The following is an 18,782-nucleotide window of genomic DNA, read 5'->3' on the forward strand; positions in this document are numbered from 1 at the left end:
AATGGCTGTTTCTTCACTCTATAAATTGCCTTCTATTGCCAGCTTATAAATTACCAGTATTATTATACCTCTCCTTTCAACATTGACTATACTCTTTGCCCACTGAAATGAAGATGGAAAAATAGGGGGAGGCACAAACACTGTTTTCCAAGGCCTGTTCTCATGTTCTCAGGATTTTGTGCCCAATAGCTTTCTACTCAGTGAGGCATTAAAATGCTGAGCTTTCAAGCCAGTAAGTTGCAGAAATGATCCGCTAGTCCCCTCGGCACAGAACGAGTCTGTCCAGCTGGACTGTTTCTACATATGCTGTCAGGCAGAGAAAGATGTCCACCAATTGTCACCTCCTCCTTTGGCTTCTGAGGCAACTCTGCATAATTCACTGAGTGTGCATAGATGCTGCTGGCACTCACAGCAGTGCAAACATCAGGGAGGAAGGCAGGCACTACCAGAGGAAACAGAGCATAATGAGAGCAAAGCTTAGCACCCTCCCACATATGTGTACACACGCACACACGTATACACCCGCGTTGTGAAATATAAGAAAGGAGGAATGGGAGGGCAACGAAGCATAGCGGGTGTCCAGGGAGAAGGGGCTTGACTGTTGTGGCTTCTTTTCAGCCGCGAGGATTTAATGCAACATTAATCTCTGGTGCTCTTGACGTCTCTGATCACAGTGGTCTAATTGCATTCGAGTCGGCGTTCCTAGCGCAAACATCTATTTTCTGTGGGAGAATTGATTCCACGGGAAGAAAGATGCTGCATCTCAGCTGGATACTGATTTTTATTCTCCAGTTAATTAAAGCAGAAAACTCTTTCCACCCTTGAATGACAGGAATGCAAAAAAAAAAAAAAAAAAAAAAAGCTCAGGGATCACTGAGGTTGTTTTTAATTTGCTTGATTTCTGGCATTTAAAAAGAAACATAAAAGTTACCAACTTAAGTATATTAAAAAAAAAAAAAAAGATATTTGAAGACAAGGAAAAGATTTCAAATAGATTATCAGCCAGCTGACTGAGAATCAAACCCTCTGCTACTGATATCAGCTGCAAAGCTAATTTGGCTCAGCAGCAGCAAGCGGCAGTTTCTCTGGATGGCCACAACCTGGTACCTGTTGCTGTAATCACATCACGTTCCCCAACTTATCCAGGACCAAACTTATCCAGGACCAAATACTTCACAAAAGTCACCAGCAAAGTCCAAGGCTCCTACCTTGCCTTGCTGTGCCACCTGTCTCTGCCAGCAGTAGGCTTGCACTTTCAGGGCTGTGTGCTGATGCAGCTGCTGCGTTTTGCACAAGGTGTAGGTGCTTTTTCTTTAGAAAAGCCACTGTAATGCTTGGAAACACAGGTTTGCAGCTTCTTTTCAGCCACAAGTGTGCTGACCAGATGTATGACTGAAAGAAGACCTCAGGCCTTTTAATTCTTTTCCAAAGCAGTACTGTTGTCCTGTAAGTTTGTCATTGCCATTGAAGAAAACAGAACTGTAGGATCTAATTTAAGAGCAGGCAATATGTAGATACGCTGAGCTGTCAGACAGGATGAGAGAAAACCAGCTGCTATGATTTTATCTTCCTAAAATGTTTTTTTCTGCCTACTTTTCAAAAGGACAGCTGTAAGGCAGCAAAGCTGGATGTCCATCTAGCTATGACTCTGACCCTCTGCTCTTTGAGAGAGCTCGTGGCAGTGGGCTTTGGAGTTAGGAAGCTGCGTCCCTACTTCAAGGGATCTGCTACTCTTCTGCCCTGTTTTTTGTGCAACATGGCTCCATGATCTCAGACATCAATACATTTCTGCTGCATGTGAGAACTGATGAGCAAAGTGAAATTTCCTAGCACCTCTGAAACATGACTGGTAACTGTTTGCAAAATCCCAATGGAAGGAGCAACTTATTGGGAATATTATACGGCAATAACAAAACACTAGTACTTGCCTAAACCATAATCTTCTTCTTTGATCCAAAATATTGCTAGTAAATATGGTTTATCCATCAACACGGTTGTTATGCATGGCTGACAGTGGAAGTCCAACTGCTGGAAAATATCCTCCATGCATGCTAAATGGCAGCTATGTATAAGGTAAAATTGTTTATTGTTGAAACAGTCATAGAAAAATGTCCAAATATTTATTGTCCAGAAAAATGTACTTATTACATTGTATTTACTGTGCAGCTTAATGTTGTTTTAGTATGGTTATGTGAATAGGATGTAAAGCCACATGGAAAAAAGTTCAAACAAGACAAAAAAATAGTTACTGTATAGAATAAATTGAGAGTGCAAAATCATTATTTCTCCCTTCAAACTGTGGTTTCTTATGGCCTGCTGGAGCTGACTAGTAACCTGAAAGCTGAAAAAAATACCATGCAAACTTAAAACGTGTATCTGAACACTTGGGGTAAGCTGTCCCTTGTGCCAAGTTCCCTTTCACATATGTTGCATGAGAATCGATTGCCTTTGTGATTTTTATCCTAGCTGAAACAAATGCACATGTTGTTCTTATTTGTATGAATGGCTAATCCATTTTAATATGCTGTTTTGACACATGTACATGACTTTTGCAAGTTAATAGAGGCGACTCACATCTGTCATGCCTTCCCTTTGGTACTTTTTCCTCCATACTGGATTGTATTAAGGATAACAGGGAACTATGTCCTTGTGCCAATGCTAGTGATGTGATTTTTTTGAGGCCTGATATGCATCAGCTTGGTACAGTACCAGTAACCCCGACTTGCATCCCTTTTGGAATGACCCTTTACAAAATCACCAGTGTATGAAATTCCTTTAGGCATTTTGTCTCACTTCCTCAGCTTGCCCCTGGAATGCCTTCTGCTGGAACTTCCTGCGTGGGGGTTAGGGTGGGGATAACTTTTTGTACAAGGAATAGGGAGATTCATAGTGACTCCTCAGAATTTTTTCTTGCCGCAAGGCAAGGGTCAATCAGGCATAAAGTGGCAGCTGAGAACATTTCTTTCATGTTTTATTTGTACATGTCTATACCACCTCTCTGGACGTTAACTGTTTTCTCTGAAAATAAATATCTGTCCTAGCAAATCTCCCTCAAGTTGGTCCATTAGTCAATGGAAAGAGCCAAAGAAAAATATTCGCTTGGGCTTATCTTATACACCTAATTTTGGTGTCAGATTCAGAGCAGGAGCCTGAAGTGGGAGCTGTGAATCAGTGTTTGGAGGATCATCTGCCAGTCCCCAGATTACAGTGGGAGTCTGCGGCAATTCACCTTGGGCAAGATGTGGGTTTCCTCTCTGAAGAAGTCAACAGTTTGATTGAATTCAAACCCATGTTCCCAAACTTGTAATCAAGATATTCTTAGGGAAGAAGGTAATCTCATGCTGCAAGAGATTGAAGAACATCAAAACAAGAGTAATCAAACTATAAGCTTTGGGGGGGGAAAAAACTGCTAATGGAAACTGAATATTTTCCTGAGCCCTGATTGTTTCCATCTGCACTACACCCTGGCCATCCCATGTAATTGTAACCGATTAGCAGGGAGGAGGAAAACAATTTTCCAAAAATATTTTGCTTCACTCATGCAATAAGTACATTCCGGTTCACAATTACTTTGTATGTAAAAGCCAGATCCTTCTGTATTTGTATGAAAAGAGTTATCTAAACAGGGGCTGCGTATAATGTATCTGCCAAGGTGCTGACCACATGAATACCCTGTGACACAGATTTGGCAAGAATGAGATTAGCCCTGTTATCTTGGCCAGGTTCCAGAGTAAGTAACTAAAGTTGGACAAACTAATTTTCTCCCACTTTCAGTAGGAAAGATGCAGAGCATGATGTGCTGCTTCATATTTTACATAGTTGCTCTCAGTATGCATGGGGATATAGAATACTGCAGCTCTCCAGTAGTAGAAATGACAATGTCACAACCGGGCAAGCACACCTTCACGTATGTATCCTCTGACACTTTCTCAGTGCTGCTTAATAGCTGCTTCTGCCCAGTCACATGAGGGGAAGGTCCCTGTTCCCACAGCAGCCTTCACCCTGGAGTACTTTCTACTGACTTCAGCAAATCACCTGCTTGCAAAGTTGCTGAATGGATCTAAGGGTAAGTTTGTCCTAGGACTCTTCAGTATAAGAGGTACCTTAGAGTGTACTGAAACTCATAATAATATAATATATGTAATATACACTACTAGATTTGAGGTCTCCATTTAATTTTTTCCTGGTGCTGTTTGGCATCTGTCAGTTAGAGAGATTGTTATTGTTGTGGTAGGTGGGCACTAAGTGTCTGCTCAGGGGGGTCTAGGATCCTTTAGGCAAAAGGTCTGCCCCCAAAACACACCCTGCATGTGCCTTTGTGAAGGCGAAGACTTCATGCTAACAGCACATGCAATTGGCACTGTTAGTTCTTTTAAGAGAGCTGCTGGATAAACGGAGCTGGGCATGAACAAGGGAGACTCCGCGTTGGTCCCTGATTAGGATCAGTGCTTGAGACAATGCTGGTCTTGGAGAGCATTGGCATTGAGTTAGGATTCCTAGGAGTTGGAAATGACTTTTTCTCCCAGGGCTACCACTCCCATTAGCTGGAGACATGAAACCCCCCCTTGCTACAAGTTTGACTTGATATCAGACTCATTACTCAAGTTTCCTTCATTCAGGCAGTTTGACAGGCAGCAGAATACTGGCCAAACATCAAGCAATGGGTATGACCACCCTGCAGCTCAGATCACCAAGTTTACTAGCCAGTCTCTCTCCGTAAACAAAACACTTCCAAAAGCATAGTGTTATGCCTTTGCTAATTAGCTACATAGATGACTGTACATATTTCATATGTATGCACAGTAACCATTGTGCTGCAAAAATTGTTGACCACACAAACATCCTCATCGTTGCTATTGGAGCTCATCCAGTTTGCAGGCATTTTCAGCTAAAGCTGCAGGTCTTGGGCTAGCTGACTTGTAGACCTCTTGCTTTCATTAACCTGTCAACATCCACGGGACTCAGCATTACTCAGCATCTTTGCTTCGTGCACAGTCTATAGTAGCTGACAGGTTCCCTGCTAGTTGTCACATACCATTTTCCTGAGCAGTAGTGCCCCAGCTTATGTCCCAGCTGGTCTTTTACCAAACTGGTGTTTTCTGTGCAAACAAAGCCTAGATTTTACCCCAAACCTGTAGTATTTGAAAACCCAGTTGCCATTGGATGCAATGCTGCAGCACAGCATGGGACAGCCTTGTCATGTCTGGCACAGGCAGCTGCTCTGTAGATCCCTCTGTCCTGGAGGATGAACACTCATTTCAGGGCAGGTCAGCAGTGGCTCTCCTGCTAAATGTCCCCAAAGGGAAGGAAGCACGGTGCTCCTGCCAAGCCTCCCATACGAACACCGCACAAGAGCCTGGAGCAGGCTGCTAGAAATCAGTCCACACTCGAGGTGGACTCTACCAAATGTTTCTTGTATGCTGATGAGTACCCTGGGCTAAGCAACAGGAAAAGCCGGGGGGAAAAAAAAATCAGTAAACAGGAACCATGCAAGATTCACTGTTCCGTACAGTTCGGTTAAGCTTCGCACTGACAATGAATTTGTTTTAATATGATGCCAAAGAGGAGATGCAGAGGTACAAGTTTACATGAACCGAAGTGAAAGAAAGAATCACAGAATCCAAGAAAAGCCCAGGTTGGAAGGGGCCTCAGAGCTCAGCTGGTCCAACCTTCCCTGGTAAAGAATGAAGTTCGGTTTCAGCAGTAATGATGATAAATATCACAGTTTAGCACAAAACTTTCCTAAACTCCCTCTGACATGAAACTAAGTATTAAAAAAAATGTGTATTTTAAGTGTAGGTTTTAAAAACTTGGAAATGGCCCTAAACCAGGATATGCTATAGCTTTTTAGTAAAGAAAATTTTGGCTTAACTCTATCTATTTTTTAATATTAATTCAGTCAAGGTTTTCACTGGAAATTGTCCTGAAAAGTGATTTTACAAAGGCTGTAAAATCTGTTTGATTTAATTAATTTTAATTACAAATAAAATAAATGTCATCTTTGCTTCAGTCATGTTGTAACCATTAGTACTTCTCAATGCTGCTTAAGTAGGGATTTAGATGAAAGACTGTATGGAATATGGCTTTTGTTAACATTAGGAGAGCCACTGAAATTCCATTCTTTCAGTTTTAAATCTGACACTTCTTGCAGGCTAATACAAAGTCCCAATGCGTACATGTAAGTACATGTTAAAAACAATGCAGTCAAAAGAACTGGATTAAAGATTAGTTAAAAATTACTTTTTAAAAGTAGACCAACTGTGTCAGTTCATGCCCATTTGGTTTCCCACCCCTTCCATTCATATATTTTATTTGCAGTTCAGACTCTCTGCTTTTTTATTTAGTTAAATAGAATATTTTATTCAAAAATTATCTATGTGCCAACAACTAATGAAATCCAAAGCTTTTCGAGCTATGGACAAACATCCCATTTTCAATGGGCCAAGTTCACCTTCTGATGAAAACCCAGGATGAAATTACACTACACATAAATGTTATCCAATATACACAGCAATTTTGCCTCAGTGTCATCAATTCTAACAGGCTTGTGCCAAAAATGACAAAAAAGGAACTGACGTAAAAAAGGCAGTTTTCCAAACGCCCTAAAAGTTTATGATGTCAATTTATTATACAACCAATAACAGAGAGCATTTCCTTGGCCATATTATTTTAACTTCTGGGGGCATGTGTTGCATACTCAACTCTCAGCCTCCATCTCAAGTCAGAGATGTGGCATGATTTAGATAAATAATGTTCAAAATACTGTTGGTCACTTTTTCTCTGACATTACTTTATCTTAATCGTATGCTATATTTATTGGTGAAAGAAATATCACACTTTTCCAAGTTCTAGATACCTCTGTGCTGCATGTCTATCCCTTGTGCATTATTTCCTGCTTTGTTATTCTTTGTTGCAAACAATATTCCCTTGTAGCTGCTGGAAACCCCAGCAGACTGGTAAGATATATCTCACGCCTTTTATTTTTTTTCCTTTTAACTATGAAATTATGGTCATTTTTAACGCATAATTTCTTTATGTGAAAAGGCAATTCCAAACGTTGAAAATATGATTTTGGATATGATAAAAAAGTTCATAAGTCTTACTCGAGGCTGAAAGTGACAAAGCATATTTGGAAGCTGACTTTTCTAAGCTTTGCTTCTTTTTCTGGTAGAAGAGAAATCAACCACAGACTTCTGACTTTTGCAGAGGGAACACACTTGCATTTCATAATATAAGCTCTGTTTTCTGCTGCTGATTTATGTTTTCTTTTTTCAACCCTCTATCGACAATTTCAGATTAAAACCGAAGCCTTGTATGCTTTTCCCTTCCTGTTAAATTTTTAGAAGGCTTTTTTTTTTTCTGATTTGTTACTTATCTTTTGTTTCTATGAAAGAGTACTACAAAATAAGATCTCCACAATAAATCAAAACTATACATTGTAAAAATTATTTATCTGTTTAGTTTTTCTCAGAGTTCAGGAACACATTGATTAATATTAGCATGCAATTGCTAATACACAGAGAGACAGACATGCAGAGGAGAAGCATGTAAAGACAATAAGGAATAAAATTATTCATAGTATCAAAGTGGCTGAGCCACAGCAATCAGAGGGCAAAACTATATCTTGATCCATGTTTCCATATTAAAAACTAGAATAAAATAGATGGAATGGTTGCTTGGGCCATGTCTAGTTGAGTTTTGACTCCAAGGGTGGAGATTTCACTTCTCCAGGCACCTGTTTCAATGTTTGATGGCACTAGTTTGTGAAGAGAAGAAAAACAAACAAACAAAAAGACAAAGACAAAACCAAAAACAAACAACAAAACAAAACAAAACAAAACAACTCCTAAATGGAGCTTTTCTTCTTACAATTCGAATCTGTTGCCTCTCATCCTACCAGACGTCCTGTGCTCCAGTCCTTGACCAGCTTGTTGGCTTTTGCTGGACTCGCTCCAGCACATTAGTGTCTCTCTTGTACTGGGGAGCCCAAAACCAGACCAAGCACTCCAGGTGTCTCATCAGTTCTCAGCAGAGGGGAAGGATCAGCTCCCTCAACCTGCTGGTGACACTTCGCCTAACACAGCTCTGTCCGAGGTAGAGAAATTTATGTACCACTGCAGAAGGCAAAGGGTCTATTGAACTGTTCTTTGCCTAGGTAAAATAATTAAGCAAGGGCAAAAATTAGGGGTGAAAAATGACTTTGAAAATAAGACAGAGTAGGATTACCGGAAATATAAACAAAAATGTTTTTGAAAAAAATATATGTTTTGAATACTTCTCAAAATCACTTCAGAAAAAATAGTAATGCTATGTAAGAATGATATTGCAAAAGTCTGAGGGACATATTAATTTTATTCTGATTTCAACATAATAGTATCAGAAGATGAAAGAACAATACTGTAGTGAAATTGGCATCAGGATGATCACAGCTGCAAAATATCCAATAATTCAAATAGAAAATAAGGCCAGAATCTTAAAGAGCAAATTCAAAGCAAAGATATATAAAAGAAACCTGAAAATCAAGAAACTAGCAAAACATATTTTCTCTGTACATACAAGAAACGTGTAATTTTCCTCATGAGTTTTACCTGGAAACATCAGAAGCTTCAGTGTCTCTTTTTTCCTGCTTTCAAAGAAACTCTTCTAGGTCATCCCATTCAACTGTTTACAGAGAGTTTGTGCTAAACAGATGTTAAAGACAAAAAAATACACAATGAATTAAAATCAGCCCCTTCAAATTGCTGAGACGCCTTAGAGATGCCTTACAATATTTGTTCTCCATTCACACAGATGGTCTTGAGGAAAAAATATATAGTCAACTCTGAGTTTGTAATGTGGAAAATGTGCATGTGTACACACTTGTGCACACGCAAACATATTTAACAAACATTTTAATATTGGCTTAACTGTCCTTTTCCCTCTTCGCCTCAGAATAAATAGAAAAAAAAATGATGACAAACCTTTTAAATTCATTACAAAATGATGACTTCCACCATCACCTCTCTGTTGCCCTCCAAAATAGAAGGCCAAACTCTATTCAGGTTTGCAAATCTCTTAGAAATGTCTGAGAGTTACTGAAATCACTGGTGGTAGAATCATTGCACAACCACATTACATGAACTAAGATCCCTCTTAGCCCCAAAAATCCTGGCTCAGGGAGGACTTGCCTGCTTTCCATGAGACATCACACTTTCACCAGCTGTCAATATCAATTTGCCATTGCAGCAATATGAAGGACTGTGAGAGTCCTGTATGCACGTCAGTGCATACTGAAAGAAGCAAGGGGGGGAAATTATATAGAAAGTGTCCCTTACATGGACGAGGATTTGGAAAGTGAAATGACTGGCCTGGGGTTACAAACCAAAGGCAGCCCAGCCCCACTGCTGGCTGGGCCTGTGTTCAAGCCTACAGTCACATATTTCTTGCAGGAGAAGCTCCTCCGCTATGGTCTAGAAACTCTCGCAGACTCTTTGATTCAACCAGTATGGTTGCTCATAACAATTTCATTAAACTATTCCTGTGCTGTCTCTTGCTTGTTAGCCTTTCCCCTGGTAGAAGACTATGTTGAAAATAGCATGTTCTGTGCTCCACTCCTAAAACAAACAACATGCAGATAAATATGGTGCAAAGCACTTACCACAACTGAAAAATAAACTTCTAACCACAGTGAGGGAGGGGAAAAGAGCTGGGTATTTTGTGGTCCTTGAAGGAAATTGAAATCTGCTTTTTGGTGGAGACATGCTTCAAAGGATGAAATCCATCAAATGGGGAAAAATGCCTCTTTTTCTTGGGTATGCGCACAGCACATATTAATGGTTGCCATAAGTTAAACGGGAAGTATTATTGATATTATTGTCTGTTTATTATTAAAGAAAAACATTTAAGCTTTGTTCTCTTCTCCAGTGGATTAAAGAAAGACATCACCCTGAATCAAATCTGATCAAGCTGCTTTTTAGCATATCATGCCTTTCTAAAATACACTTCAGACAGTGGCTGCTGCAAAACATTTTGTTTAGTGCCTTGTTTATTATTGTTTTTCTAGAGGAAAAATTGTCCCAAATGTAATTTATTTTTCTCCAGAATTCCAACGGTCTGCTATACTTTAAAAGAAAGCAGATGATAAAGCCTTCTTATAAAATTGTGGGTCTTCTTTAAGATACTTCACAAGCAAACTGAAAGAGGGAAAGAAATAGAGAGAAAGAGAGAGAGAAACACAGGGAAGGGAAGGAAGGAAGGAAGGAAGGAAGGAAGGAAGGAAGGAAGGAAGGAAGGAAGGAAGGAAGGAAGGAAGGAAGGAAGGAAGGGAAGGAGGGAGGGAGGGAGGGAAGGAGGGACGGAGGGAGGGTAAAGAAGAGAGGAGGGAGGAGAGGAGAGGAGAGGAGAGGAGAGGAGAGGAGAGGAGAGGAGAGGAGAGGAGAGGAGAGGAGAGGAGAGGAGAGGAGAGGAGAGGAGAGGAGAGGAGAGGAGAGGAGACTTTAGTTCAGTTGGTGTAGTTAATGAGGTTAGGTTTTTTTTAATCTAAAATGACTAGATTTTCTAGACTAGCTTTCGTGTAAACATTCAGAAAAAATGTTTGTGTGTGTACTTCAGAAATCCCCAAAAGGATTATAAGAAAATAATTTATATATGTTATTGAACCAGACATTCTCATGTCTCCACAGACTCTCGGATGATTCACGTCCTTTCCTAATGACAATAATGCAGTAGACTTCTAGCCACTAGTCAGCAGAGCTTGCTTGCGCTGGTGACCTGGAGATGAAATGTTTACTGCCAATCTCCTGGGCAACCATCTCCCCCTACAGGCACCTTTAAATAAATCTTCCCTTCCGTATTTTCAAAAGACACTGGAAATATGTCATTTGAGGCTACAGAGAACACTTCCAAAAATCCTTTTATGTAAAGTTTGTTTTCACAAGTATTCTGCATAATGCAGTCAAAGTTTTCTTTCCTTAAATTTTAAGTAACTTGCAGATCTTAACATGGTTTTCTTCTTTTCCCTTCTCAATGTTTTATGCCATAGACTGTGGCATGGCACTTTGCCCGTGAGCATTCCCGCTTTAGACACTGCTTAGGAGCATGAATCCCAGCTGTCATCTCTGCTACAGGGAGGAACCCAAAATGCTCTAAATGCTCCCCGTCCAGCTTCCTCTCCACACTGCCTCCCATACTGCAGGTAACCATACTTCTGCAAACCCCATATTAAAACTGAATGTTAAGAGAAAAAAAAAAAAAAAAAAGAAAAAAAGAAAAAAAAGAATGGAAATATAAACCAGCTTCTAGTCTAAGCTACTAAATACAATTTTAAATGAGGGATTATGGGAGTAAGTTGTTCTAGCCCAGCACACATGCACACAGAGTATTTATGCATAGAAAAATCAACATGAGAAAACAGAACCTGGCACCAAGCTCTGTTCTTGGAGATCAGCTAATAATCTCCATGTTTAATATTCCCAAAAGGCGATGCTTAATGTTCCTATTGGTTTCATTCAAAGACATGCCCATCTGTTTGCAAAACTATCATATAAAAACAATGGTTCCCGTTCTCAATGCCTTACTCAGGCCTTTGTGAAACCAGTTACTGGAATTTTTTTTTATCTGTGTTAAGGAATTCAAAACAGGGCACAATAAATAAGTTATAGTTCAAATTTTAATATGATGAAACAGAATGAAATTTGAGTCTAGAATTTTTAATTAGTTTTGTAACTTTTAATGTTAAGCCATAGATATGTACTATATGGTTAAATATTATATGGTATCACTCACAGCATGCAGTTTTTCTCTTTTCATTTCCATACATGCAGAGTGAGTTCTGTCATTCAACCTTCACATTTTTTTACCAGTTTCTCTCTCTTAAAGACATGGATGAAATACTTAACATACCTTGTGTTTTAAGTTTCTGTTACAATTTTACTAAGTTTGTATTCTGCTAAGAAAGGAATGAAGTGAAACAGAAAATTCATTTTATATGGACAATCCACTCACAGCTTTGTCTTTTCTTTAATCTTCTGAAACACAGATACCTCTCACAGACAACTGCAACTCTGTGTGGCAGCAGCAATGCTCCTTCTGCCACATGCAGTGAGCTCATCCCTGGGTAGAGGGATGTCTCTGCAGACTCTCCCCCATCAGGATCCGAACTTTGAGTTGACACCCATCGTGCTTCCCCTGCCAATTCAGAACCTGTGGTCTAGTCTCATCACATCACTGCATCAGGGCTATCCGCAGCATCATCTCCACACATTAGTCAAGCTTGTCTGGGGCCATGCAGCTCATCAACCAGTCAAATGTATGACAGCTCCACACTTGGAGGATTCAGGCTTGGGTGGTGCCTGAAAATCCAAAGAATTTACATGACTTTTATTGCTGACAACCACCAGCACAGACTTGCACACCCCTCATCTCTGATAAAACCAGGACATTTAAACCAGAGGGAGAGGGAAATAAAAGCTCTTGCTTTCCCCTCACCTCCCCAGCTAGATGTCTGCAAACTCCCATGGGGAAGGCAGAGAGTTCTCCTGAAGAGAAGGTTCTTCAAGAACTACTCTTCAAGAAGCTCTCTTGAAGAGACCCTGTTCTCATCAGGGTCTGGGTAACTTGGTGCTGCTTCCTTGCAGCTAGAGGCAGAAATTTCTTCCCAAATGTGGCTGAACTCACTGATCTACTCTCCCAGGTTATGAGCATTGCTGTTGTAACTGGTAGTTTATAACCTGCAGTGAGCAGGAACTCAGAGGCATCAGGGAGCAAGGGAACAAGGAGGAATGAGCTGAAGGGAAAGGCTAATCTAGAGCAAACAGCATTTTGCTTGCTACCTGTGAGTGGTGACTGGGGAGTGCTGCTGGAAAATGGGATGTGATTCAAGTGGTCTGATATTCCTAGGAAACCCTGTATGAGTCTTTAGAAAGTGAGTGGTGATCTCCACCAGCACCATTATATGCCAGAAATGTATGCACAAAAAATAAAAACTTTTTTTTTTTGGCTGCTGTTTGTCTATAAGAGTAGCCATCATCACTGTAGGGAGTCTATACAAGGCTGGCTACTCTACTGAAGAGGTTATGAGAGTCACCAGCACTCTGGAGCAGATTCTTAGAACTTGAATTGGATTCCTTCTTTTCATTCAAATCTCATTACTAAAAAGAGAGACCATGGGACCCAAAGTGTGATATCCTGTTGTGAGTAAGCATCAGAGATGGCAAACAGCATCTGAAGTAAGACTCTTCTCTTAGATATGTAAGAGATGCCTGAAAGAACTCTTGTGCAGAATATCATACTCTGGCTTATGGTTATTTCAGCAGAAATGTTCTCATAGGATGTTGTTGCACAAATGCACGAACTGATTCCTCTACCCAGGGACATGGATGCAAATCCTATTTGTGTTTTCTTGCTGTGACTCATTTGCCAAAATTGTTAGGAGTCTCTCCTGGTGTAGAAACACAAGTAGATGGCAAAGAATTCAAGGCCTACTCTACTGTTATTTTCTCTGGATCCAATTTCTAGGATGACAAAGCAACCATACCTTTAATTCACATTTCTTCACTTCTGAAAACTTTTACAACCTCTCTGACAGATTTGGGTGTAGATTGGAGCTTTTCTATAACACAACACAGAGTCTTCTGATGAATTCCCAGACTATTTCTCTTAGTCACCTAGACTGTACAGACTTGTTTAATCTGCAGTTCTGCTGAGCATTGTCTGTGCTGGATATTCTGGAATGAGCAAATTCATTGAGTAGCTATGTCTTTGATATAAAGAATATGGAAATGTAGATTTGTGGAATACATGGGTACATCATTTGAATTAACAATATTTTTTAGAGTTAACTTCATAAGGATCATTTCCGTAGTTCAAGGTGACCTATTTCTGAGCAAACGGCAATCACTGATCAAGGTCCCATTCTGAATGAGAAGATCTCTGTCAAACCCAAAGGAAAGGATTTTTGCTGATACAATAAAGTGTGAATGCTGCTGAAAGGAAGGAGTAGGAGACAGAGAGTAAGACTACTACAGAGAATCCAGAAGAGTGGTAAAGTGGAGAAGACTGGCAGGTAGTTAGTCAAGAAAACAAAGAATTATACGTGAAGAAATTTCCACAGAGAAAGTGTAGAGGAATCTCAAATCCTAAAGGTGAATGGATGGGTTACAGGAAAATTTTCAGCTTGACAGACCCATTTTCATGTATTGGAGCATGTTCTAAGGTAAAAAAGAAAGGAGGAAAGCCAAGGAAAATGTGGCTTATAGTTACTGTGAGTAATTTTTTGCCTACAGTGAGGTGGCAGTAATACAGCAACACATTAAGGATTTTGAAATGATGAAACAAATGTAGCATCCAAGGGCAGAAAGCTACGGAATGTGTTTGAATGCTGCCTTTGAAAAAAGGCAAGGGATTTTATATTTTAGGGGAGAATCAGGTATTTCATTAAACTGCCTGTGTATATCATGATCGGATGAAAAGTTGTGCAACCTACAGCTTGCTTGAAGTCAAATTTGAAGAGATCAGGCCAATGGCCGTTGGCTGGGTTTATTAGAAATCCTGTACTTGATTGCTTAACAATGCAGTTGTAATTAGAAGAGTAAAGACAACTTTATGGAATAAGAAACAATTTAAGTGTTTTATTCTCCCCAATGGGATGGTGAGAACTGACAAAGCAGAGCTTGGTGGCCTCCCTACATTCTTTCTCATGAAGCATTCCTCCATGCTCTGTTGTAGGCCCGGTGTGAGACTGCAGAGCCTTTTGAGACATCCTCATGGCTTGCTGCAAGCCAGGAAAACATGGACAGGTGGGTACCAAAGACAACGATGGAAAGGAAAAAAATAGTTGAATTTTGAATGAGAGAGCTGGAATCAGCCCTATTTACAAAGAACATCAGGAACTCCTCTAATCAGGCAAGTCATCAGGGATCTGCATGCATGGAAGATAGCTGAAGGATATTCAATGAGCTGCGCTAGTGACAAGCAATTTATTTTCATCACTTTTTTGTTCCTTTTTGACCAGCATTACTAGATTTTGATCAAATTTCTATATTAATATGTTTTCTAGGTTTTGGTAAGTAAAGAACAGGTCTGGTTTTGAGGTTACTAGAGAGAAGGAAGACCTAGGAAGAGAAAGACACAATTCTAAAAAAACATCTTTCTTTATTGACCCTCAGAAATTGAAAACCAAACAATTTCCTTGGCTCCCAGTTCAGTTGTTTCTAACTGTGCAGCGAGTAGAGGAACATGAGATTCCTCCTTTACACAGGGCATTTTTGATTTTTTTTTTTTGGCAAGAAGTCAAAGTATTGCTAAGACAGTAGAAAATGGATGCCATAAAATACAGGTTTTCATTCTAGGCAGAAGTCTGGGTAAAACAGCAGGGAAATCTTTTTGTCCTAGTTAGATGAATGTGGTCAAGGCTTCTACAGATGCTGAATGTAATTTCTAAGAAGGCTTTCAAGATGGACAACCAGAAGAACAGTCTTTGTTCACATCCTGTGTCCTGCCGTGGTGTTTGTAGATTGAAAGTATTAATAAATAAAATATAAATAAAATAAAATTTTATTTTATTTAATTTATTTTATTTATTTTATTTTATTTTATTATTTTATTTTATTATTATTTATTTTATTTATTTTTATTATATTTATATTATATATTTTCACATATATATTTATATATATATTATATATATATTTATATATATTATAATATATTTATATTATATTATATTATATTTATTATTTATTTATTTATTATAAAATTTTATAAAATAAATAAAATAAGTAAATAAGAAGGTTCTAGCTGGCTGGCTCAAAATTCCATCCTCATGAATTTTATTATGCGTCTGTGGGTCTTTTGTATGTAGTCTTTCACAGGTGGTTGAAGAGAAAAGATTTATAGGGCTGCAAAGTACCACAGTGGGTTATCTGTGCCATTCTTTTACTCAGACGTAGGATAACATTTACCAAGACAATCTGAATGGGAGGTTTATCTTACCTTCTTTCAGAGATCTCTAGTGGTTGAAACCCTCTACTCTCCCTAGTCTGTCTGCTCCAGTGTTTCAATATTTATATATTGAAAAGTACTTTTTCCTATTGTCTAACTTAAACCTCTTCACTTAATATTAATCTGATTATTTCTTGTCTTAAGTCTAATGGATATGGGGAACAATTAATTTATCTTCTTTATAACTGTTTACATATTAGAAAACTGCCATGATGTCCTCCCTCACTTTTGTCAATTCTAGACTAAACAAATCCCTTCCTCTGACCCTTCTCATAGGTCAAATTTCTTTAACCTCGTTTTTTTTTCTCCTTTGTATTCTTCTTATTAATTCCTTTACAGGGGCCAGTGGGCTCCCAGGTTCCTTCCATTTTTCTTGGTGTGGTCTGGACAGCTGAGGTCTCACCAGAGGAAGAGGAGACAATAAACTCCTACCTTTGACAAATGCAATCTGAAGTTGCATTCCAGGTATATTGCACCTTTACAATAACACTGTTTATCTATGACAGATAAAAATAAATTGTTGGTGGTTGAGAATTCAGAGACCCTCCTTTGTCTTGCTGGCAGATGTAAGGATCTTAATGTACTCTTCTCAAATTGGGTTGTAATTTCATAATATGTATAGGTCACATTAATATTTTAGGACTTATCTTCAGTTGTGGTTCAGGAACTGAACTGTAGTGTGAAAATATTTTTGCCTGCAGGTGGGGTAAGATGGTAGAATGACAGAGATATACTGGTACTACTTTCATGAAGTCAGTCAATGTTGTCTTACTTCTTTATATTCCTATAGCGTCCTACACACAACCACCATAAACATGCTGCCTGAATTTGTGGGGGCTTTGATTATTTTTCAGGTTCTCTCTGTCAGTATGGGTAACACAGTAAGGAAAGATACAATCTATCTGGCAGTTAAGGAAGGAATGGCACGCAGCTTGGACTTTAATTTTCAGACAATTCATATGGCAAAGAGTAAGAAATGGACACACACACACATGGACACACACACACACAAAAAAAAAAAAAAAAAAAAAAAGGAATTTCTACAGAGAAAAGCTCCTCATACAAAGGTTTTTGTCCTCCAGTAGCTCACCAGGCTACTTTTACAGGGGACTTTTTAACAAGAGGTTTCTCTTTTGGAAAAATTCAGGCAATTGTATTCTACCACAGGGAGCAAGTTCGAGAAATAGCTATCCTCAACAATCCTCAAGGAATATCTTTCAGAGCGTCATCAGGCAGCCTTGTATTGACTACATGGCTGTCTCAGTGGGGCATTTTGTGCATTCAAAATGTAAGTGTAGGGATAATAGTGACAGACATTTTTAAGGCAAACTGTTTACCAGAAACAGCCTATGAGAAAAGCACATAATAGACAAGACTGTCCCTAGGGCAGTTGCTGTGGATTGAAAAAGACTCAGAAGGTTTTGTTTTGTTTTGTTTTGTGTTTTTGTTAGTTCTGCTTCTTTACTACCCAGGATGAAACTGAGAGATCCAAACCTCAGCTTGTAACTTTTGGACTTTTTGAGATAACACAGGACACCTTCTTCACATTCAATGAAGGAGATATTTTTGCCAAGTATTTTCTTTCAGATCCTCGTAGTTATTACAGAATTTATCTTACCTATGGCTGTGCTGTTTAGTTCAACTTGGGTGTTAGGTTAGTGGCTACCTAAATCTGGCAGAAAACAACTCCAAAGAGGTTGGTAGACATACGAGCAGAGAAAAAGGGCAATAGATTTTTGCACTCTCAGTGTGAAAACAGAAAGTATTTGACACACTGCCCTGGCATCTGTGTAATGTCCATAGCTGCAGTTTTGTCCGGGACATAATGTTTCCATGAATGTGAAAAAGAGGGAGGGAGGAAGAGAGGGAAAAGAGAAATATTCTAAGCAGAGCCTACTACAGTCAGAAAGAGAAGCAGACATGCCATAAAGGCCTGTTTCAAAAGCAAATTATCAAAATCCACAGAATGCTCCCATTTACAGCAGTCGATGCTGGGCCGTGTCCTGAGCACACTGATACAGGGATTTATTCATGAGTGACTTACAAAATCTCAAACATCATGAATTCACTAACCCTACCAATAAATCACCCAGATGGGAGAAGTGGGTATTTATCTGTTTTCCATGATTAGTTGTGTTGTGGATCTGCAGTAGTTTCAGGTTTAGCCTTACAGAATTGAAACTAGTAATAGTTTAGTCCTTGTCATTAGTGATAAGGGAGGTGGGGCGTGAGTCTTCTTCAGTTCAGAACCTGGGCAAAGGCCATGTAAGAGACAGACATTAAACAGGATGGATGGGGACAGTCTGAAGGGTGTAAATTACAGAGTTCCATTTAAGCCCCTGCATGTTTGCTTTTAATTTTAAGCACTTTCTGTTTAGAAAACATGAAGGTTGAGAGACTAGAGGAAAGACACTCAAAGGAGGGATGTAAATTTTTTTCCTCTGCTAAAGTTTCTCTGGAAAAAAAAATCCTGCAGTAACATGAGGTGAGTCTTCATTTTCAATTTCCTACATTTTCCTTACATTTCCTACATCTTAGTCTTTTATATTAGTATATATCATGATGTTTACCATAAAATAACATATTAGTAGAAAAGTTGCCTCCTGATGTTCTACTAAAGATGCTGGTGTATCTGGTAAGAACCCAATAACCAAAACTCAGCTTCTTTTTCTAGAACCTCACATGTACACTGTTTTATCAGACATACACATTTGGATGTAGAATGGCAAAGATGGGGTACAACTGACTTTCAATGCTACATTCAGATTTTCTTTTGCACTCATGAAATTCGCACAGAGGAAACA

At 39.1% G+C, this 18,782-nt stretch overlaps 1 long non-coding RNA gene across 1 annotated transcript; it reads left to right on the forward strand.

Moving 5' to 3' along the window:
• The first annotated feature begins 11,024 nt into the window (after positions 1-11,024).
• Positions 11,025-16,442, forward strand: LOC121068519. Its single transcript, XR_005818926.1, has 3 exons — positions 11,025-11,173; positions 14,704-14,774; positions 16,318-16,442. It is a non-coding gene; the product is annotated as an uncharacterized LOC121068519 (long non-coding RNA).
• The last annotated feature ends 2,340 nt before the right edge of the window (positions 16,443-18,782 follow it).

This window comes from Cygnus olor, chromosome 3, assembly GCF_009769625.2.
Source record: "Cygnus olor isolate bCygOlo1 chromosome 3, bCygOlo1.pri.v2, whole genome shotgun sequence".
In the NCBI taxonomy this organism is placed as follows: domain Eukaryota; kingdom Metazoa; phylum Chordata; class Aves; order Anseriformes; family Anatidae; genus Cygnus; species Cygnus olor.